Genomic DNA, 25,470 nt, shown 5'->3' with positions numbered 1-25,470 from the left:
AGGAGAAGCAAGAACAAAGAAGGAAACGCCGGTGACTTAAGAATGACGCTCGCCCGTTTCTATCCCCTTGGGTGGAGTTGGCTACGTTTGTGTACACGCAACTTTTTTTTATACAAGTTCCGTGGACGTGTGGCCAAAAGAGAACAGGATACACTGTTCATTGAATGAAAAAAAACCTTCCGCATTGTGATTATGTTCGGGCTCAGCCTCAGCGCTCTGCGTACGAGGGTAGCCGATCATATTGGCGAATATAATGCGGGTTCGACGGATCTTTCGACGAGCACCATTTCAGGATCGATATAAAAACTATTTATTGTCTTTTGTAGAAACAAATGAGTTCTTCATGAAGAAATCAGTGCTTCATTGAAATGCACGGGGCTTTAGTCTGGCTATTCGTCTGACGAACTGATCCAGTTGTTGAGTGCTTATAATGATATATACATTGATAAACACAGCCCAGTAGATGCAGCTATGTACACGCGCACGGTGTACATGGTTGTATCAACTAAGTCCCGCTGAAACTCGTTGCCTGCAAGAACGTCAACAGCACCTTTGTGGTACGCAAATGATGAGTGGTGATTTGCTTAGAGGCGAGATTACGTAGGCCGTAGTTCCAAGCTCGAGAGCCGTTAAAAACGTAATGCCACCTTCAGAGGCTCTCTCTTTGAAGCGTATTGCCAGTATTCACACAAAACGTGGAGTAAGCCTTTTTAGGCGTAGCATTGAAAGCATATTGGCGAGTCTGGCTGTTTAGTCTTTCTCTTCAAGTATTTATAACAAGTGGCATTTACACTGAAAAAAGCCTATGAAAACGCGTCATATTTCTTTTGGTTGTATAATTACTCATTCAAAATTGATTATTAGAGTTTAACTTACAAAGGCATGATATGTTTATGAGAGACGCTGTTACGGAAAACTCCCAATATAATTACCGCCTGTGGTCATATTGTTTGTGTATAATCGTATGCATTTTCGCACATCAGTTCACCTTGAGGAAGGGCCGGTGTTGCAGAACGCAGCGTGTTTGAGTTCCATAGTTTTCTTTGAATAATTTTCATTTCGCTTGTCAAGCGCGGTCTCTTCCAGGTGTGCGACGGAGGTAGAATCCTACGGAAGACTACCGGACACCGGAATGACCGTGGGTGTTGCTTCCAGGAAGCGCTACAGCTCCGAGAGTGGCACTGACAGTGGTGAGACTGAACCCTACAACGTCAGCAGTGATGAATCAGAGGACGACAACTTTGAGCTCGTCCGAAACCAGAAGGAAAAGAGGCTATTTCTGAGCACGTAACCCACTTCGAGTGAGCCCATCATGTGACCTTCGCGGAATACCAAGGTATTTACCATCCTTTTCATGCCAGTTCTCGCTAGTGACAACATGAGAAGCCTTAACCAGCCAGCCGTGTCTCTACAGCTAGAGGCACTGGTGCCGAATGAAGTAAAAAAAGTAAGAGTGAATAGCCGCAAGAACATCTTAGTGATTGACGTCAATCATGTGACTGCGCTTGACAGATTGCGTGAAGTAACGGAACTTGATGAAACGAAAGTCCACTCTCATATATCGCTGGGCAAAGAAGTAAGCCCTGCGGTGATATATGATGTTGCCGAAGCAATTACTAACTCGGGCCTACCAGTCTTGATTAGGCCGGCTTCGGAAGATGCAATTATTACAAGTATATGTCGTATCGGGGCATCACGATGCGTGAGAATTACATTTAGGGGCGAATCACTTCCATCACATGTAAAAGTGGGCCACTTCCGACACGCAGTTCGTCCTTTTTGTGCCGAAACCACTTGAGTGCTGGAAGTGCATAAATTTAGGTCACGTAAGTGGTGTGTGCACGAAGTCAACCGTCTGTTCTCGATGCACTGGACAACACAACAAGGACACGTGCCAGGCCACGAATCTGAAGTGCTCAAACTACAATGGGCCACATGATGCCTCTTCGAAGGACTGTCCTTTTATTTGAAAGGAGCTATCAATACTGAAGAACAAGGCCAGAGATGACATTTCATACCGAGAAGCAGCTGCATTCATTACGCGACGATGGTCCCGTCGCCGGCGCTGAACCAAAACCACCAAAACCTCGTCGACTCGCGAAGCACGTCTACAACCACTTCCACCTCCCCCACTCTGGCCAAGCGCTGTTGGTTCCAAGAACAAAGGCACTTCTGCTAGCAGTAGAGCTGACGCTTCATCCTTATTACCCAGTCAGAACGCAGCCGTTTTAAAGGAAAATGATGTCTCTACCAGCAATTCAGGTGACGCTTGGCCTGAACTCCCAAAGATACAAGCGCCTGATGAGAGGAATCAGACTTCTACAGTGAGGGACACTTCATCGGTACCTCATAACTTGACGGACGAAGGACAACTTATCGGCACGGTCAGCACCCTGGTCAGCGCTATGTGCCTGCTGCTGAGCAAGATGCAGACACCGCCAGCTCAAAGCGAGTTGTAACTGCTTGACACCATGACTCCAGTTCTCGCAAGCCTTCAGAAGTCTGCTGCTTGAGAACGCATACGGCACCATCATGGCTTCACCATCGGCAAGATTTTGGGTGCATGGAACCGCGCATACAAATTAATGCAACGAATATGCTCAATTAATTAAGACACGGATGTGACCCACCGTATGTGATGTTAAGCACATAACTGCAGTTTTGTCGATGACATGAGTGACAATTTTCCTTCTCTCTCTCTCTAACTTTTATTCCCCTTATCCTCTCCCCAGTGCAAGGTAGCCTACCAGGCTCAGCCATGGTTAACCTCCCTGGCATTCTTTCACCCTCATTCTCTCTCTCTCTTTTCACCTTGATATTGTACTCTAACGTCCCCTAAATCAAAGTATGTAGATTTCGAGCATATAATATTCATCAAAGATGCTGCCACCAGGATTGCTATTCGAGCCCACCGTCTTCGGGCAGGCAGTCGAACACATTCACCACTGGCTCATAGCGACGGGTTGGTTACGCACCCAGTAGGTAATGCACCCCGCTGTTTAATATGTGTAGTAGGGTAACCTGAAGCACCGTTTCTTTTTTGTACCGATCCCTATTCGATCAATTATTCAGCTCAATTTAGACACGTTACGGCACGGGCATTTCAAACATTTGGGCAGATGCTCGCCCCTCCTGATAAGTTTTTACACGTGAAATAGCGCGTCCTCCATCATAGGCTTCACCGCTAAACACTGGTAATAACTTGTTCGGGTGGTGTTGCCATCTGTCGGGCTGTATACGGGCGTCCATGAGAAACTGTGCTCTCTCTTGGTCCTTGGAGCTTGTGGCAGATGACCACATGGTATATGGGGTCTTAATGTCCCAAAACCACCATATGAATATAAAACTTCGACCACCTCGGCTTCTTTAACTTGAACCAAAATCTGAGCACACGGGCCTACAACATTTTCGCCTCCATCGAAAATGCAGCCGCCGCAACCGGAATTCAATCAGCCGAGTACCTTAGCCATTAGACGACCACAGCGGGGCTTGTGGCAGATGTATGGACAATATGTCCCTTGATGAAGAATGCCGGGGGGGGGGGGCGATTCTGCGGAGCGTCTCCCTAGAATCCCCCTTGAGTCAGTTGCACATCGTCGATATCCACATTGTGTTGCATTCGTTGCATTCTACTGGTATTATGTTCATGTATTTGTGTAATAGGGTTAACTGGATCACTGTACAAGTACACCACCATGCTATTATGGGTATAAATTGGTTGGTGGTCTGCGTAGAAATAAACACCATTTTGTTGGTTTCCGCAACTGTGAACTGTGATCGTTGTGCCCAGAGCGACAGAAGCATACCATGGAATAACCGAAGTTTTAAACATATCACAGCGAACCTCAACATTATTCCATGGCTCCCCTCCTTGCCAGCTTTATAAAAACCATTCTTATTCAAAACCACGGTTATTTCGTAAATACCTAGATAATAGAAGCATAGAAGAGAAACCAAAATAATGCACGCAGAAATGGTTTTTTTCCGCTGAACTTACCTAAACGGCACCTTAATTACTGCGCTAATAAAATGATTACGATCAAACCAAGTATGTTCTTCGGTTTCGTTTTCAAGCCATTCAAGTAACTTCGCGTTGGCGCTGAATATGTTATGTGTTCGCTGAATATGTTATGTGTTACTCTGAATATGTTACGCTGAATATGTGTTCAATGTTCACAGGTTTACGCTGAACTTTCATTAAGCGGCTGAGGATTTTCATAAAGCGGCTGGGGATACCTTCACTTGGAAGAAAATTATGCAAAGGAGATAGCCAAATAAATAATAAATGCCGCCTTATTGTGGCTTCACAGCTCTAGTTGATTGAAAGCGCCTTTGAAAGAGATGGAGAAGGAACGCGGTTTGTTCTCTGCGTAAAACCACTGGCGGCTTCAATTATCAAGAGAAGGCATACCCGGGAGTGGCTCGACTGTGATATTCCTTTGTGTGTGTGTGTATGATTGCAGCGAAATGGCAGATGGTTCAGTCAGACGCAATATAATGAGACATTTCTACAATTGTCTAAGTCTTGTTTCAAAAAACATGGCTTAGCCTCCCGTCATAGCTATCAGTAGAACACAAAAATAAAATGTCTGTTCACAGGAATTTATTGTCTACTGGGCAACAATATATGAGAGTTTGAAAATGTATATCAGTGTTTCACAGATAAAGCACCATTTGACCTGGTTGGACTCCCTCAGACGCCCCGTGATGCATCCTCATGACGACGCCTAACCCGAATGGTCATGCTTTAACCGTTGTGGTATAGTTGAAGTTGACACAGATTAACGTGAATTTCACGCTAGAATGGTATCAATAAGCACATAATAGACACTCTTTCTCGATATGCTCTTCTACAAAACATTCGAGTTATGGTAACTATATATATTATGTAAGCATTATGGTAACTTACGCCAGTGCTCACGCATGCATTACCTAACTGAGCTTCAGTGAACGGGTGGCAGAGGTTCATATCTTCAGCCGTGAACACGCGAAGGTGTTGTGCTTCCCGCTGGAGTAGGTCTCGCTTCACTAAGGAACGACATTCGCCCGTCAACATCGTTACATTTTGTGGCGCTCATTGCACCTGCTTTATTGGTCGGTGCTGCCGCACTCGGAGCAGACGGCACTGGAGAAACCAAATGATTACGCCATATGCACAAACTGAACGATAATGGAGGGGCTTGCTCCGGAGGTTATTACTGGTAGACCATGAATCCTCCATACTCGATCATCATACAATGACGTGCCCCATGAGGGTCAGCGAAGGTTTCAGCATGTTGAACTCAAATAATTCATTTTATTATTATAGTAAAGCAAAGCTTCGTTGCAGTGCCTCCTCCACACATAATCGGTCAATGCATAGAAATGTTTCCCGCCAGCCCCCTCTTAGGAGGCCAGCAGACGGCTTCTAGCGAGAGCGGCGAGGACTAGCGTGGCTATAAAGGCGAGATGGATCGACAAGGCTGACAATGCATAGGGAGCAAGCTCCTAAAGCATTGGAGCATATGGAAGCGGAACTAGATATACTCCGACGACTTCTCATGCGTTAACACAAAGCCAAGGGAGAAGAACCTGACACTGCATTGAGAGGGACTCCTCTATGCTAGCATGGCCGGCGTTCCTCGCGTACCTCGAGAATTTTCAATTGTTTCGTCACCGAAACGCTCTCTGTCCGCCGTGGTGTAGTGGTTGCGGTGATCAGCTGCTGATCCGAAGGACGCAGGTATTGGCGGTATCGTTTCTGTGGAAGCGAGTACACGTGAAAGAACACCAGATGTTAATATTTCCAGAACATTTCACTATGGAATCTCTGAAAATTTTCCTAAACTGTAGATATGTTTTAGGGACGGTTTTTTATTGTTAATTTTCAGGTAATATTATTATTATTATTATTATTATTATTATTATTATTATTATTATTATTATTATTATTATTATTATTATTATTAATCGCTTCCAATCAGTGTGCTAGTTAGTATCATGGTGCAATGCTTGTTGAAGGAAACTGGCCGGTTCCTCATACACTCGCCTTCTAGGAAGAAGAGTGAAACCCATCTGTTGTGGCTGCTGTACTATGCAGTTTATATCTACATCTCATTAACGTTCACTCATGGCAATGTGCTATATATTTTAACCAATTACCTCAATACTGTAGCTACTTCATATACATCGTAAGAATAGCTTTCACAACTAAGCTTTTGCTAATGAAATCGTACTACTAAAGATAACTCGGTGGTAACTTCATTGACATTTGTTGTTGAGAAACGAATGTAAACTTGCGCGTGCCTTCGCTCGACATTGTACGGCATTCGCTTCTCGACATACCCGCAGGCCGAGTCATGTGAACCGTGCTTCTGTGAGTGGGAACGGACATTGGAACCTATACGAACCCTACATTCATTGTGCGATGAGTAATAACACTCGACCACCGTGCATACACTCGGTAGCATACTAACAGCGAGCCACTTATACGCACCATTTAGCGCTGGTAGTTTGCACACCGCAGAGGTCCTTCAGCGTGCATGCCATACGCTTGACTATCAGCCGCGAGATGACGCAAGGGCCCGCCACCACTGAACCCCAACGCTTTTCTTTTTCTATGCTTTGCAGCGAAACTCGGAACCTCGTCGTGTTTCTTAGCGTGTTGTCACACAACCCTCCCGGATGTAGAAGCCGAAGGGCGTCCATGCTTTGGCGTTTCTCGCGGCATGATTCACAAGTCCACAGAGAAGTGAAGCTATAGGCTACTGATTGAAAAGGCGACGTAAACATGGTGCAATTACGCTTTCGCGTTCAGCCATTAAAAGCCAAGATCATGCGTCATCTTTATTTTGAGCTGTCCAAACGAGGAGCACCACTCAGCGGAATTTTTTCCGTGACTTCTGCTGGCCGGGAAAGCATCTTCTTAATATTTTGCTTTTTGGTCTCAAATTCTTGTTCTCCCAAAAAGTGCGTCAAAGATCACGCAGTGCGCTTTCGCAAATATTAGGCGAGGGTACACGTTTTATTTTATTTTATTATTATAGGACTTTGAAGTAATGCATGCAGCTTTTCGCTAAAGCTACATTCACACGAGGCAAAACGTTCGGCTTAAAAAATTGTTCAAATGATGAACTCTAATTCTCCGCTAACTTGAGAATTCTGCAGCTAAACTAAACTGTATTCCATCATTACGTGGCTTACGAACCACCGATGCTTTATTTCAATCTCTAATTGCTAAACCTCCTTTGGTTGCTCTGTCACTGCTGGTCAAACAAGCCTTAAAGCACATGGTGTTCTAATTTTTAGTAGAACTTGTATTGTTCAACCGCACATAATGTACTCGATGATAGCTGTGAAAGTAAAGCGTACTAGGGGGTTTCAAAGTTCACAGGTAGCACTGAAGCAGCAACGTACAGAAATGCCCCTTGGGGAACCTTTAGCTCTCCCTGTACTTTTCGCGATTGGTGCTTTCTAAAGTTACACAATAAAAAGCTATCGCAAAAATTATATAGGCGCTAATGATGGTATATAGACAATTATTATTAACATCGAGTGTTTTAAGTAATGTATTCATGCTGAAACTGTCTTCCGACTGATAATAAAACTGAACAAAAGGGTGAATAAGTGCTAGTCGGAATTTTCCTAAGCGCGACTATCTCTCGGTGACGAGGGAGCACCGAATCAGCGAGAGTCAACCGAAGTGATGTTGATCGTGATAAGCTATACGCCATAACTCTTAAGTGTAATAGAATCTCTATCGAGGATGCTCTTCAAAAAAGTCTATGCGTCTGATATGTCACGTAGCAATACAATACAGAAGTTTGCATCCTGCATCTCGGTATACAAAAAGTGTCGGTGCCTTTAGGTAACAATTATGAGGGCACAGGTTATGCCTGCGTTATGTCTTCACATACTGGTTCATTTTCTGACTGTTTGTACCATTCTTATTGCTATCATGAGAAATATGAACGAAATTTAATTCGAACTAAGCCTCTCAGAATGCATTAGGTTCCAAACCAGGGCAGCAGAGTATTCTACCGTGCCAATAGAGTATTCACACAGCCTCTCTTGTTCTTGGTACTCATTCGCAAAAACACCCTAAGCAGGTGTCATGTTGGGCTAGGAAACGTCTTAACACTTGTAAGATAGTTAGTAGAAGAGTATAATAAGAACTAGATGTCACACAATCTGAAATGCGCCGCGAGTGGGTTGTTGAAATATTCGGAACCATAAAAAAGACTCAGGCACATATGTTCGTCATCATTAGTCACAATACAAGCAAAGTTCGCATACTTATTTGCATGTGTGCAGTGGGCCCCTTACTTATCGGCAGAATTTTCAATAAGGCCACATTGGGTGCTTGACCACTTCATGAAAAATACGATAGTTCATGAGTACATTGCATGTGTGCGTTTATTATGTGACATAGAGAGCCGAAAACAGGCTCATGAAAGAGCGCTGCTTCAGCTTTCGCAATGAATAATATGCTGCGTGTTTGTGCAGGCCTCGCAATTTTCTTCGGTGCTTAAGTTTGTTTAAATGTGCACGAAAGTTTTACGCAACACACAATGAAGATTGTTTGTATACTACAGTTGGTGTGGCTCTGACACACTGTGAGCTAGGTAGTAAAATGTCTCAGTGTTGCAAAGTGTTTCTTTTCTTCCCGTGTTACGATTATAGCTCCAGAGTGACAGTGCATCGTATTCTTTCGAACAAGAAGAAAATAGGAGCCCTGGACATATAGCAAAACTGGACCGATTGAATCTGGGTGTGCGGGTGCCTGCTACACCATTTTTCTTGCTTGCTTTCTATCGTACCTTCCATAAGTAAGCGTTGGTGCCTTACTGAGGCAGGTCGTTGCTCTCAATACATCGTACTGAGAATCATCGTACTGAGAATCGTCGTACAATACATCGTACTGAGAATCGTCGAAAACTTGCTCTAACCACGCTTTCTTCTAACTTTCCTGCTCCAGGTCAAGAATCGGTCTTCAATCATGTGCTTAGCAGCTACACACGTCTGTTATTGCATGCAGCAATGACAACCGTTTGTTAAGACAATCAATGCAACAATAAAAGGTGGCAATAAAAAGTGCCAACGTAATATGACAGGTCACCCTTAATAAAAATATTTTATTCTGATAGCATACACGGTCGATCGCTGTTAAGGCAAGGTCCTACAGAGCACCAATCATTAACAGAACTGTGCGGAACGCGCGGCACCTTCACCGCGAAAGCTGGAAAAGCGGCCTTTTTAAAAACGGTTTCAAACACTATTCGGGCAACAACTACAAGTCCACTTGCAGGGTACCTACTAGGCCTTAAACAATAAGTTTCGTGCAGTAGGAAGGCTTACTCAATCTTTAGGAGCCTCGTACACGGTACAGACTTGCAAGGAATTTTTCGCAGTTGTTTTATGGTGTGGCTGATGATAATGAAGAATTATGCTGATTTAACAGGCCCGACCTGCTCTTATTGGTCCAAAATTGGGGGACCTTTAAACTCCGCCTTTAAGAGTTGAACGCGATAGCGAAATCCGGCTCCTGCCGCGCCTTTCATCCGCGAAGTGAATACTTATTAATATGTTTTGTTACAAAAACACACACGCACATTCATACACATGCACACAGTAGATCGTACCAGCGCGTGGGCGTGAATTATAGGTGTTTTTGATCATCTAAAGCAACAGTCGCATGACCTCCAAAATACACGCCACACGCTCGCCATCTCGAAGGCCATAAAAGTCTGACAATGCCTCACAGGTAGCAGCACATTTTATAGCGTTTGCTGTTTGCTTGATCAACGCCTGTGGAAGGGCATGATATGTTTTCCGCTAGGTAGACACAGTTGTCCATTTGTAGAGCTATTTGAAAGCTCTTGCGTGTTTTTAGCGGCAATGGCTGCACAATCCCGGCCTTTTTGAGGTAGTTTGAGGCTTCCCAAATGCGCCTATAAATCGCCGATAGGGCTCGTTTTCGTCGTGGCACCTGTCAAACAAAACACGTTAAAGGGGCCCTGAAACACTAGTAACCATAAAATGAATTCATAGAAAGGGCTCATTGCCCGATGAATTCAACGCCGCAAAAATTTTAAGAGTCCGTCCTGGCCGATTGGAGATGCAAAGGTTTGTCGCATGCTGCAAGTGCACTATCTCTTCTCTCGTCCCGACCGAAGCGCAGGAGGTTAAGCAGAGAGGGGTGGCAAGGGCAAAAGAACTACCGCACCTCGTCACCTTGAGCATTTTTTCTTTCTTCGAATGCGCGGCTTTTCAGTGTGATCCCGTGCGCAAACGTGGACAAGTAGCGGATCCCGCGGCGATCTCCGTAACTTGCTTTTTCGGTCACAGACGCACAAACGATTTTTCGCTCACAACCAACGGGGCCGACGCCGACGGCGGGATTTCTAGGACACGAGCTCTCTAACGCTATCGCGTTAATAATTTCGTCTACTACTACATATACAATACATAGCATCACTAAGATATAGAAAACTAGCAATTTGTACAGATATAACGGTGAGCAATACTAAATGGGCCGACTATCAGCGTGTAAGATTTCTTCAGAAAGCTCAGTGGAGTCGATCTAGAAAGTTTGAAGTTCTCAAGACCACATTTTGATGCCGTGTCTCTCCATCAAGCTCATATTTAAAGATCTGGTCTGGTGATATTACCCCTGTGCCCATTTTGTGAATAAATAAATACTCTTGAACGGTATTTTGCGTCATGTTGTAACTATTCAGTAATTGTAAATGACCCCTAATTGTTCCGTTTTCGGAAGAACTACCATCGAAACATAAACCTACAGTCAAAATTGCTCTAAATTTCAGTGCTTTATCATTGGTACCTTGCTGCAGTAGTGTATTTCATGCAGGTCGCAATTTTTTTCAAGCAACTGAAAGTAATACAACATGACATCTATTTTATTATATACTCGAAAGTACTAGGGAAGTTTTGGTAATGCCAATAAATGTATGACATACAATAAACTTTGATTGGGAGAGTTAAAATGAGCCGTCCAGCTGGTTTCTTCGTAACTTCATATATGCATGGTGGTGCTAGCACTTATTTTTGTTTAGAGAAACTTATTCTCACAGACAGTGAACATCAATTATAATCCAACAGAACATTGCGACAGAACACAACATCCACAGACACACCAAAAGTTGTTCCAAAAAGATATGTGTACATATGTAAACAGAACACAACATACACAACTTACCCAACTACGCAGGAATTGTTACAAAAACAATGTCTACATATGCACAATACATGGTAAACGAAGAATACACAAATGAAATGTAGAGCTCAATATGTCAGATATTTACATAGTATTTACAGGGTATTTGTATGAGTACTAAACAAAGATTAACCTACCAATACCAGGCAGGCCTGAAAACAAGCCTTACACGTCTCTCACAGATGAACACAAAACGGCAGGACCAGTGTCGAAGGAATTCCTCTTAACCCAGAAAGAAGATTTCCTCCGACAACACAGATAGTATTGCCTTGTACAGTCGCTCCGAAATTGGGAAGAGAGAACGGCGGCGACGACCTGCTGCAACAGCTTCACAACGGTTACGCCAAAGACAGTAGGCACGAGCAACAATAAAAGGGCAAGCAAAACTGCCTCGAGAACAACGTCCAGAAGAAACAAAGCGGTTTACTCCGAGGCCACGAAATCCTGCATGCACAGCCCTCCAGATAACACGAGCAACGACACATTGCCTTAACACATGCTGATTTGTTTCCCGTAGGGAGCAGTTCAGACATGTTGATGACTGGACCATTCTCCACCTTTCCAGGCGGTCAAGGGTAGGAAGAACGCCCCACCCAAGCCGCCACATGAAGTCCCGGAGGTGGCCAAGTAGAAATGGTGCCGTAAACGTGCTCCAAGACACACGACTAGAGCGGGTGCGGCGTACTGGAGGAACTAACGGGAGCAACAACGCGGCTGTTGTGTCAACAATAGAATTGTCTAACACATCTAAATCAGGGCAAGTCGACTGGATATGACGAAATAACGCGACAGCTGTTGCATAAATCGAAGGAAGTACTAATGATTGTGGGCCCTGATTAAGGCACACATTAGGCAATAAATACCGAAGGTGAGTGCCTAGAAAATAATATGCCAGAGTTTGCGCGGGGGATTCCTCTCCTTGTACGAGGCGCAACAGGAAGCGCAGGGCCAATAGCCGGCTGCGTATTGATACCGAAGGAAAAGCGAAACCTCCCTGGGAACGCTGCTGTCCTAACGCCACACGAGAAACCAAATCAGTGCCACCAGACCAAAACAATGAACATAAGGCAGACTGCAATGACCTCACGATGCGTAAAGGCGGCTGTACCACGTGAGAAAGGTACCAAAAGCGACCGCAGAACATAGTCTGCGCAAGGTACCTCCGCTCAAGAAGCGGAAAGTCGAATTCCCGGGCGTTCTCAATTTCTTGTTTTACTTCATCGGGGGCGTTTGACCAGACGGAGTTGCAAATGCCGTAGCGGTTGTATAAAATGCCTAAAATGCGAAGAGACGCAACCGGCTGAAGAAGAGATGTGGACCAAAGTGTGGAGTTGGGATAGCCGATGAACAAATACCCGGATTTAGAGAAGTTTAGCGCGGCACCTGAAATGTCCCTATACTGGGAGAATAAACGCAGGCTACGAGAAAGACTATCTTCATTTGAAAGGTACAGGGTTATGTCGTCAGCAAAAGCTGGGACTTTTACGGTACTGCTGCCGGGAAGCGCAAGACCCCGGACATGCGAATCTGCTTCTAGAGTACACGAAAATGGCTCAAAGATTGAACAGGAGACAAGGGGCATCCTTGACGGACCCCACGTGTAATAGAAAAGGCAGCACTCTCCCAACCATCTAGAACTAGTGTGCTTTTTATATCAGAGTAAGTATGTCTAATTAATTCAACAAAAGTACCAGGAAAACCAAGGGCTGCGAGCACTTTAAAGATATACGTGTGCTCTAGTCGGTCAATTGCTTTTTCTTGGTCTAAAGACACAAGGAGACCACACGCAGATTACGACAGAGTATAGGCTATGTTATCCCGGGTGGTAAAGAACAAACTGTGTATTTCCCGTCCAGGCAAAGATGAAGCCTGGTGATGACCCACCAGGGTGTTCAACAGAGCCTTCAAACGTTGAACGCTCACCGTCGCGAATATCTTATAGTCAACGTTAAGAAGCGTGATAGGTCTCCAATTTTCAGGATTAACAGAAGAAGCATCACCTTTTGAAATAGGCACAATGCGTCCATCTTGAAAACTTGATGGAAAGACACCATCCTTGAAACATCGCCGGATAACCACGGTCAATGCAGTACCAAGCTCATTCCAAAATGATCAGTAAAATTCAACTGGAAAACCGTCTGGCCCAAGGGCTGTCCCTCGTTTCATAGATTGTAGTGCTGCCTTTACCTCTTCAACTGATTGAGGGACGTGCAGAGAATCAGCAGCTTGTCGAGGAACGCGAGGCAAACCTCTAAGCATAGGCGGTATTATATCACAGTTTGTCCGCATGGCCGAACATGACATCTCTTCAAAATGCGCCAGAAAGAGAGATCGATCACGCTTAGGAAGCGGCTGTGTAGGTGGTGTCTGCATGGTCGTAAAAACAGGTGATTGTGACTGCCCAAGACACGATTGCCTCGCATAGCGTAGCACGTCGGGGTGGGCACAAGGGTTGTGCCTACAACGCCATGCAGCCGCCGCCAGAGACGAGGTGGCAGTCAAACGCTGGAAGCATTGACGTAATTCATGTTGCCAAGCTTGCATCAGGGGAGACGGCGTTTCAGCGCGTAAGGCGATGCGTAGCTTCGCTGCAGTATCGGCCAGCTCCTCAAAAACGCGACGACGAAGGGAACGCCCTTCAACTGAGCAGTGCAGGTGCCACTGCGTTTTAAGCGCATCCCAATCAAATAAATCAGACGCAGCGAGTGACACGCGTATTGCACGGGACAAATTTGAGCGAGAGCGCGCGTCTTGGAGGACGCGAACATCAAGACGCCATGGTTTCTCCGAAAAAGAAAATGGAATATTTTGTTCTAATAGAATCGGACGATGATCAGAGATGTACACAGGCGAAGGTGGGATGGGCGGAACACGTAAGTCAGAGACAAACGTCTCTAAAGCATGTGGAATATAACCCCGGTCGAGTCTGCTGGAGGAGTGTCCGCGGCGCCGTGTCCAAACAAAAGTATTCCCGTGTATAACAATATGCGCATCCAGCAATTAAAAATGCTGGACAAGGCGTCGCAGCTCACGTGAATTCCAAGCAGACCGACCCCAGCCAGGACCTTGTACATCTCATCGCGTATTTAGCACACAGTTGAAGTCTCCAATTAGAATTACATGACGACCGTCTAGAAAAAAACATCCAAATTTCGATAACAATCATTGGACTGTCCGGTTTGTGCAGGCGCATGCACACATAGTATCCTCATTCGAAAAGAAAAGTAGGTACAATCTAGAGCAATAATTCTACCGACGCCATCATAAACAACGTGGTGACCTCTCAATAAAGCCTGTATAAATATAATGATGCCTACTCCCGTAAAACGAGTTGTAGCGAAAGAAAAAGAGCAATCTAAGTTAAACTTTTGTTTAAAAGCCCTAACGTCGGATAGTGAACAGAAATTAGTTTCCTGCAGGCATAAAACATCACAATTTGGAGCACGGGCTACACTAATCACCTCGGCCTGCTTTACCGGACTGCGAAAACCTTTTACGTTGAAGGAAATATTATTCAATGCGGTAGCCATCGTAAACAATAAAGACAAATTTGGATACTACACTCACAGTTCTGACAGACGTGGGAGCGGGTGCCCCGCAAGCAGCTCAATCACTTCTTTCGACCAGGCGACCCACCAGAAGCGCGGGGCTTCCGGGGCCGCATCGAAGTCCGCAGGGGACTTCTGTCTCTGCTGGAGGCCTCCGAGTCGCTGCTGGATATTCGGTGTCGCTTGGTGCCGAGGCTCTTGAGTTAAGATGGCATAAATTCGTCAAAACTGTCCCGACTGATCTCGCTTGGAGTGCTGTCGGTGTCTATCTGCAGGGCCGTGTTGCTCCTAGTACTGCTCGTGTCCTCGTTGATGGAAACCTCGTCACCTTGGGACAAAGTCTCTTGAATGATAGGAGGACTAACAGACGACTGGGCAGCCATGGGTGAGCAACAGATATCACGTCAGCATCTGCGACGCGTTCGCCGAGTGGCGCCTCCTCTGGTAAGGACTCGACCTGTGGTTCTGTGGGAACCACCACTGGTCGCGGGCCGCTAGATGGATCATCCGCACCTTGAGGGGCTGCCTGGTCAGGGCTGGCTGGAGACGCTGTGGGCGTTTGGTGTGGCGTCTGGTATGGCATTATGATGCACCCAACTACGTCCTGGCAAATATCCGGGCCTAGCGTAAATGATACGACATCCTTATTCTTTCCTGATTTAAGTGGCGGGTAATTCTTAGAGGCCGCCTGGGAATACGACGGCCTGATGGTGCAGGCGACGGTGGCATGCGTGTCACCACAACGGCGACACGGCAGCGAGCAGCCCTTCCCGTCGTGGCCGTAAACGCCGCACCTTTTACAAAACGGAGCTGCGCAATTCATGCGGAAGTGCCCGCTGTCTCCACATCAACGGCACGCTCGCTGGATCCCTTTATAGTCACAGGACACTTGATGGCCAGCGACCTTGAGGTAGTTGGGCACCGGCGACGATGTCTTCATTTCCATCCGGACGAATCGCGTCCCAGTGGTCACGGTTGGGCGCGATCCCATGAGCCCTCTGCTGATGTGCAGCATCTTCCCATAGGGAGACACTGCTTGTGCGAGGACCTCGCTGGGGACGCGGCATGGCAGGAACATAACGGTGACTTGAGTGACTTGGGGTCCCAAGGGTACGACAGCAACGCGCTCTCCTCTGATGATGAGGTGGGACGCGTCGATGATTTGAGCCAGAGCGGCCCCACTGTTAACGGTGACTTGGTAATTCCGGCCTCGAAAGTTCAGTACACAGTAGATCTCTTCGATTCCTACTATTGAAAACGTCGCGTCAACGACGTCTTCGGGACTAGTCCCCTCGGGGACGACTACGTCGAAGGCTAGCACCTTCTTCGGGGGCTGGCTTGCCATTACGGGCGTCCGCCAGCCCAGAACGCCCTGAGACGCTTACGATGACAACGAGAGAACACGAGCACAGGGCGAAGCTCTTTATAGCGGCCCCCGTTCGTCCTTATTTTTATGGGCGAAGCTTCTTACAGCGGCACCCGTTCATCCCTCGTAGTCGTAGTACTTGTGTGTAACCAGTCTTACATTTTGACCTCCAAGGTGGTGCCGGTTGGAGATTTCTTCTGTGCGTTGTTGAAGAATAAAAAATTCGCAGCGTGCGCGTCAACCAAAAGCCGAATTCTACTGTCATTCATTCCTCCTTAGCAGCCATTGGCATGTACATTGAGCCCTATCTGAGAAGAAAGGGTTGCTACGTTATACTCGCTGGGCGTAACCTCCTTGGTTTCAGAAAGGTTTACCGAGCGTTGGGCCGCAGCGCCATGAATACAGTGAACTAGCATATGCCATGAACTCGAGGTGGTTAAGAAGGGAAGTAGACACGAAGCGCAAGCCGTAAGAAAATGTGCGTGTGCCTCCGCTCGTTCAGTCCTTGGAATGTCCGCTGCATGGCGGTTCTTCTATATGAGGAATATTTGATGAAAAGATGCGAGATGGTGGTAGTTGTAGTATTGAATAGCTGGATGAACGGACACACAGAGAGATGCATGAACGGACCCCGATGGCTGCACGAACGGATGGACGCATGGACGGACGCAGGAGTGGATGCATGGACGAACGCAGGGATGGACGCACAGATGGACATGCGGACGCACCAACAGACGCACGCACGGACAGGCGGATGGACGCATGGGCAGCCACACAGACGCATGCATGAACGAACGGAAGCAAGAACGTATGGACGGACGGATGCTTCGCCCCACTCTCCATCTTTCACTCCGTTGATATGCTGCCATTTTTTCTTATCATTTTTATCAAACTTTTTTTTCAGTTGCTGTTTACTTTTGTAACGTTTTCCTTTTTTCTTTGTACATTGTCTAGTTACAGGTTAGAAAGCATTAGTGCACTCGACATTCATAGGCTATATACAGAAAGTTTTTTTTGGCCAGTCGCTCAGAGGGAGTACGTCCAAAAGTCGACACGCCACAAATTCTTAGCCAATCGCTCACAGTGTGTATGAGTAGCTAGAAGGTGAACAAGGACAAGCTATTGTAAAGTGTTAGAACATTCGACGACCCACTCATTAAGCATTTCGCGGTGTGTTAGGCATGGTTGTTATTTTGCCTTTTTAAAACGCCTTATTACTCATTACCATGAGTCCTTTCCCGACATGACGTCTGCGTAGGGATAGTTCGCAGCAGCGTTTGAAGCCCTGGCATGCCTCAGTGGTAGAAAACGGGGCTGGCACGCAGGGGACCCGTGTTTGAATCCTGTGGTGTCCTTAGTGTTCTCTATTCGCTATAATACTTTTTTATATTTCCCGCGTTTGTGGTTACAGATGCCAGCGGCAGCAGTGGACGAATAAGACACCAAAAGCAACCTTTGTTGTGATCTCCTAGCTTGTAGTGTCAAATGGTGTCAAAAATTACGACAGCCATCACCGCAATTTCGAGGACATCCTAGTGTAGGCTAGGATTTCTGCAGCACACCAGCGCCGAGTTTTTCGCGAATTATGCCACTGCTACCAAAGTATGCAACTTGTAGAAGCATCAACTAATAATCACTTGACGCTAAAGCAGGACCAAATACGCTAATTATCGAAATGCAGAATAATGTTCCGTAACCAGAACGACATTGGGATCATGTAGAAATTTTCTATCTGCTTTCAATCAACTGCCTTGCTGCGAGAAGTATTAGGTAGAATAGGGCATCGATAATATTGTTTACTTATTTACATTCGCGTACTTGTGATGAATAGATGGATAGCTGAATTAAGGGATGAAACAACTTTTATATAGTCCAATAGCTTGCGGTATAGTGTCTGAGACCGAATAGGCGTCTTCCACGTTGGGATCAGAAGACCTAGTTTTTCAGCCACTACACGAGCTTGTTGGATTGCCCATGAATTTTTTTTCCTCTAATGTAGAACATTGTAGAGCTCTTTTCCATTGTTCTCAATTATATTTTGTCGCTGCGCAAGGCCCTGCAGTGCCACAGCAAATGAATGAGATCTATGGTGTCATGGCATTTATCGCACGTTGTAGGAATAGAGAACTCCCGATAGTTATTGTTCATTAAGAGTGGATTCCAGCAAGTTCTTGTTTGTAATAGCCTTAACGTAATAAATCAAGGTCGGTTAGGTTTACTTTCGACCTCAGATATTTTCTGTCGTTTGGCCAGTAGGCACATTAATCAGAATGAACTTGACAGTTTTCGCTGTGGCTTTTTTTAAGCCCACCTCCGAACAGCGTCATGAGCTAAACAGCTCCATTCACCCATATTGTATGCGAGAGCGGCTAACGAAATCTGATCAGCATACTACTGCACGCAGATATGCGGAAACTAGTGAAGGTGCCTCTCTAGTCGAAACGCGCCCGCAAATTGAATTGGACCTAACGTATGACCCGGAAGCTCTGGTTTGAAGATAGAAGCGTAATCTACTCACATATATCCTGTCCTTTAACTTCCTTTAGTCGTTCCGCATTATGCAACCGGCATTCTTTTTTTTTTTTGCCCGAAGTTCGAATTTACGTAGTATAGCCCTACGTGACTACCATGCATTACGATTGCGGTCACGTTTTTTTTTCGCTCATTTTACTTGCTGAAATTTTTGGATGGTGGATGAATCGTGCGTGGAGCCATAAATTTGTCTTGCGTGTTGGCACTTCGCCACGCCCGTTCGTCGGTCAAAAGGTGGCATGGAAAACGTTTTGCCAGAGCCTGAAAAACAGCTGGTGGAGCATTTTTTTTTCTTGAATCGTATACAATCTGGTATTTCAGTGGCTTTTCTATCTTCAAGATTCAAACTCACACAGATCCTCCGCCTGTTTTTATGTGGTTCATTTCTTTTCTATAATCTTTCCTCCTGTCATGACTCCTGCTATTTTGGACCGCTTAGTCGGTGCAAGGTAGACTGATTATTGACCTCCCCGTTCAAGCACCCTGCTTTTCTGTATAAATATACACCTCGCTTGCCCTTTCTTTAAGTAGGTGGACCTAGTTGAAGTGCGCTTCAAGAATGTTTGTTTGTCTTCCTTACATCATAATACGGTTAGTTCTTTTATCAAGCCAGTATTCATGAAGAACTGAAGACCAATTTCGGGTGCAAAATACTTGGACCAGAGCAGCACCTGTCGATTACATGGAAAGCAGCGGCAGCATTGCAAATGAATTTAAGGTCGACACTGCTCCGTGAGCAGGCTTTGCTTAATAGAAACGTTCACATGTGGGCGCAATTAGTGTTTTTCTCATTTACCCTATTTTTCTTTTCCCTATATACTGCGTCATTCCCAAATGTGCAAAGAGAAGTGAATCACACATGCGCATGCTAACGTTTCATGCCATTTATTTCTTATTTTCAACCTCTCTTACAACTTCTGATAATTTTACAATTATCAAAGGCGATACTATATTGCTTATTAGTACAAGTATAAAAACTGACTCTTTAACCTAGAATGGCTCAAACACACATGAACATGGGTTATCGAGCTAACGATAAGCATTTAAATTCCCGCTGCGCAATAAAATGCCTGTGGCTCTTACTAAGACGAAAAAACGTTGCGACCATATGTAATAATGAGCACCCACAATTCGCCTCCACACAATCGCAATATAAGGGAAACCAAAAAAGTGCATATTTACTCATCTGGTAGATATGGTTAGTCTGGGCGAAAGGAGGCTTCTTGAAACACGTAGAGCTTCTTAAACGTATTGAATGCACAATAAAATAAATAAAAAGTAATTTTGTCAGTAACACAGTGAACTAAATGAGCAAAAAGGTTAACCGATTATGTTTTGTCAGGTCACAGTTTGTCCCACATCAAAGCTTTCATAGTATACGCGCTAGACAGGACACAGGTTAATAATTTGATCGCTGTGGTACACCTTCTGATATGGTTCATCCCCGCCTCACCATTTCTCCTTCTCCCCGCAAACTTTCAACTTCCACTTTTAGAGCACACACTTCCGGAAAGTTCAACTCAGACATGAACAATTGCAACTCAAGCAGCGTAAGTAAAAAGTGAACACATTGCTGCCGGAAGTCCGAAGTCACCGAAGGGCCTGTTCAGTAACTGATGGAAGGTTTGCCGAAACCCGACAGAGGGCTCTGAAGGCTGGAGCGCGAAAAGACAACGGATGCTTCTGCAGGCAATAATGCTGTTATTGCTGTTACACCGGAGTACAGAACGCTTAATCTAAGCGTGGCCTAACCTGGTTTTGTGTAGCGGTGCCTAGATCCTGCAAACAGAGCCGCGGCTTATCTGTGTTTGGCTTTGTCGACGCAGCAACCGACGCTTCTACTGGCTATGAAGTCTTATCGGCTCGACCATCGCTCGGTGAGTGCTCCGCGTCTGGTTTCGTCATCATTGTGCACGTTACGTAGACTTCGCCCACCGTGATCATTTTCTACTGTCTAGAGGGGCCGTCGTAACCTGTACTCGAATACACATGTTCCGGCTTCGGTTTACAACGTAGCGTTAACGGTACCTCAGCTGAGCAGAGACTCGCGTTAGTTTAGTGAAACCTTTCTTAGTAGAGCAAAAGTTATTTCAGTGTCAGTATGGTTTTCTCTATTTCCATTAGTAGCAAAAATTACACTTTTGCTTCTAGTTGCTATCGAAACGTTGAGAAAACATCCCCCTGATGCAATCAGGAAAAGATTCAAAACTAAAGACAAATTCTTTTGTAATTTATTTTTTATTTCTCATTTCTATATTCTAGATGTATCGCAGAGAGGTTTTTTTGTTTCAGCTGTCCGTGGGTACGTTTTTTTAGTTTGCAGCAAGCCTTTCAAACTAACCACCACTCTAGGGTCACAGAATTCAGTCTCACAAGATCCGCGACAATAAACATATTACAAGTGGTGAGAATGGGGAAGGGGAAGTGAGGATGACGACAATGGCACCTATCGTACGTTTTCATTTGAAGGAATGCCTCCTACAGATGAATCATATTAGTCCGAAAAATGTATCTATATGAATTTCAACAATGACTAAAATTTTCGTAGCAGAAATAAGCGCAAAGAAATCAGCCCAGCGAACGCCCCTTTTAAAAGCATAAAATCTGGAGGCCAATCATGAAACATGGTTTTCAATCCACGCTCATGTTTCAATTCATGAGCCCACGGGGAGCCGCACGAAAGGAAAAATTCTTTTGCCCAGTCTTGTAACTTACATGAACAAGATGCCTATGCCGAATAATTTCCCGTTATTGTACTTATTCATTCCAATGGACAAGAAAATAATAAAAGTACTATAAGCAAAGTCAGAAAAGTTTATTCCGTGCGAAGCCGTGGGCTGTTAGCAGCCAGCGTGTTTGTGACCACTGTTTCAAACGGCTGGATCCAATTTCTCTTTTTCTCTACTTTTTCAAAAACTGTACTTTACCGCCTTAAAAACACTCGTAATGCAGTTTTGTATTAACAGTTATGCAAAGAAGAACGTATGAAACTTATTTTTTTGGAACAAAGGGGAAGTTTCATTGACTCGAAAGAAACATGCTCCGTAAGCTATTATACTGCTAGCGCACCGCTTTCTGCTGGGACGCATTTCGCATATGCCTTTAATATATTGACACAATGTGACTTCCAGTTACGCGCGCTAGCCGATACCTATGCCCCCCGGATGGTTTGCGGTGCGCGAACCTGCAAGGCCCAGCTAAGCGTGACCCGTGTTGCAAAAAATAACGTGCAGAAAGAAGCAGAAGTGAATCCTCGGGACTGCTAGGAGATTCCATTCTAGCTGTGTTATTATTCTCGGGCACAAATTTCCCCTGCATACGTTAGTATACTAAAAGTGTTGATTGAACTGTGTGTTAAAATATTACGAATTGTTTTTCACTTTACTATCATCGGTAAATAGGTGTCGTTATTGAATGGTTAAACTGGCAATTATAATTTATAATGCTTCTGTTACAGCAACACATTTCATGTTTTCCTTTAGAATGCATATATAATATATAATGATGATTAGTACACAAAGGCCAGCGCGATGCATTAATGGTGTAAAAATTAAAAACGTAACAATACAGATTATTCATTTTCACACATTCGCGAATCAGTATCCGCCGTGGAACCTCAACTTGTTAACGTTTAACGCCAGAACCCTATCTAGTGAGACGTCTAGATGTGCTATTAGAGAACCTTGAGGGCGTTAATTAGTGTGTAATAGGGCTAATTGAGGTTAGGAGGACAAATGAGGCATACGGAGTGCTACAAAATCGGTACGTACTCTGCTATGGCGAATTGGCTGACCTAAGAGAACGGAGGGTGAGGTTTCTTATTCACACAAGTATAACTGGTAACATGGAGGAATTGTATACCAATAATAAAAGGGTGGTAGGTATAGTAATTAAACATAATAAAGGATACAAGGCAAAAGTGGTACAGGCCTATGCGCCTACGTACAGTCATAGTGACGTATTAGTTGAAAGCTACTATGAAGATGTGTAATTGGCAATACATAAAGTACAGACTTATATACGATACTGATGGGTGACATCAATGCCAACATAGAGAATATGCAGGCTGGAGATGAGGCAGTAGGAGATTATGAGATCGGTACTAGAAATTCCAGAGGGTAGTACTTGGTGAAATTCGCAGAACGCAATAATTTACTGATTATAAATACATTCTACCGAAAACGGGTGACCCGTAGGTAGGCATGGAGGAGCCTGAATTACTAAAGTAAGAACAAAATAGACTTCATACTGAGTGCACACCCAGACATCATGCAAGATGAGGAAGTGCTTGGCAAGATATGATGCAGTGACCATAATATGGTAAGCTATCAAATTCAGCCAGACTTTAAGAAGGAATGGCAAAAACCGGTAGGCAAGCAGCCAATTGTTCATATAGCACAGAGAGAGAAAGTACAAGAATTCTGAGGCTCGCTTGAGAACGGATACTCGGCTCTTAACGAAGAAACAGGCCTCAGCAATGACACAGTGAATGATAGCCGTACGAGTATCATAACTGAGTGTGCAGTGTAAGTTGGAGGTACGGTAGTTAGACAAGAAACTAGCAAACTCTCCCAAGAGATAAATAACCTCATTAAGAAACATCATAGCATAGAAGCCTCAAACACAATAGACAAAATACAAATGCAATAGTTTCGAAGTTGATTAAAAAGCGTAAGGTATCCGTTGTAACAAGGTATAATATTGAGAGAATTGAAAAGGCTCTAAAGAGCTGAGGAAGTGTCTAAGAAATGAACAGGAAACTTGAAATAGGCAAAAACCACCTGTATGCACTTACAGACAAGGAAATTAACTACCAATGTGAATAGAATAGTTAATATAGCGGAGGAGTATTACAGAGATCTGTACAGTAGCCGGGACAACCGTGACCATATTGTAAGAAATAGCAGGATCCCAGATGATATTCTAACAGTAATGACAGAAGTGAGGAAAGCATTTGAGATAATGAGAAGAGGCACAGCTGCTGGTGAGGATTAGTTATCCTCAGGTATGCTGAAAGGCAGGAAAGAGATTGTGCTTTAAAAAAAACTAACCACCCTGTTCATTAAGCGTCTTCGCATAGGGAGGGTACCATAATTCCGGATGAATGGCAATACAATATTAATCCATAAGAAAGGAGACGACAAGCACTTTAATTACAAGCCGATCAGTTTCCTCTCTGCCGTAGAGAACCTATTTAGGTGATTGCTAAGAGAATTAGGAGAACATAAAAATTTAATCAACGGATGAGCGATAGGATCAAGTGGGATTTATAAAAGGCTACTCAGCAATCGAACGCATTCATACTACCATCAGGAGATACAGAAATGCTCAGATTGCACCCAACATCTATACGTAGCCTTCATAGATTACGAGAAGTAATTTGATTCAGTATAAATACCCGCAGTTATGCAGACACTGCGGAATCAGGGCGTCGAGGCAGCATCTATAAACATCTTGAAAGAAATCTACAAAAGATCAACTGACGTTATAGTGCTTCGTAAAGAAAACGAGATAATATCATTAAAGAAGAGTGTAAGACAAGAAATACGATCTCCCTGATGCTATTGACCGCGTCCTTGGACTTCAGAGGCCTAGGATGGGAGCAGTTAGGAAGAAAAGCTTTTGGAAAGTAACTAAGTAATCTTCGCTTCGCCGACGACATTGCATTGCTGAGTAACTCAGGGGACGAATTGCACTTCATGTTTACTGAGTTAGATAAGAAAAGCAGATAAGTAGGCCGTAGAAAGTAGAAAATGAAAGTATTGTGCAACAACCATGGAAGAGAAGAGCGTTTGCAGATAGGTAGCTGGGCACTTGAAGAGTTGAAATTCTATGTCTACTTAGAAGAGGTAGCGCAGCTGAACCACGAGAATGAAGTAACTAGAAGAAAAAGAATTGGGTGGAACACATTCGACAAATATCCTCACATCATGACGGATAGAATTCCACAATCCCTTAAGAGAAAGGTATATACCAGCTGCATCTTGCTGGTATATACATACGGAGCAGAAACCTGAAGGTTTACGAAAAGGGTTCAGTTTGAATTGTGGACGACGTGGCGAGCTATTGAGAGGAAAACGATAGATGTACCTTAACTCTTTCATGCAAAAAATCTGAAAACAAAAGAGAGCATACCAACAGACCGATGCCCATTAGGCAAATATTTTTGCACGCTTTCTTTATGGCACACTTGCAAATTATTTTACTTCAAAAATTTTACTTCAATACCCTATTATGCAATATAATTCTGATTCCTGAGACCACGTTGACGCTTATGTGAATCATTATGAACCCAAAACTCTTTCTTCGAAATGGAAAATGGGCTAAGAAAATTGGGCCAGCAAATAATCAAGGTTAGCCTCACGTATCACTTCCCTCTAACAATACCGTTCCGCGAAATGTAATGGAATCGCTTTCACAGACCAGAAACACAATAGCGAAAAGGGGGGAACACGAGGAGCACTTTAGTACTGTATACTTCTTTTTTAATAACTTTTCTTCTATTGCGAGAATGCACGCATAAAACATTATACATGGAACTTCGTAGCAATGGCTGCGCTTTACATTTCGGTTTCAGAGATCATTAGATGCATGGAAAGCACTCGGCGATGTGATTCGTTGCAGGAACTGGTTTTATTTTTCTGTGTTTTTGCACTTATCCATTGTGACTATCGTAATTTGGGACGCCGCCATTGACCTGCAGTCTATTGAAATCGTTGATGGTTGAACAGCGGCAAAACAAAAATAAAAAGAAAATTTAAATGCAGTAATCACCTGCGGTTGTTTGCGAAGCAAGCCTCAGCACGCTT

The sequence above is a fragment of the Rhipicephalus microplus genome, chromosome 2 (genome assembly GCF_043290135.1).
Source record: "Rhipicephalus microplus isolate Deutch F79 chromosome 2, USDA_Rmic, whole genome shotgun sequence".
Lineage (NCBI taxonomy): Eukaryota > Metazoa > Arthropoda > Arachnida > Ixodida > Ixodidae > Rhipicephalus > Rhipicephalus microplus.
The sequence above is the reverse complement of the archived record's forward strand: the minus strand, read 5'-3'. Positions refer to the sequence as shown.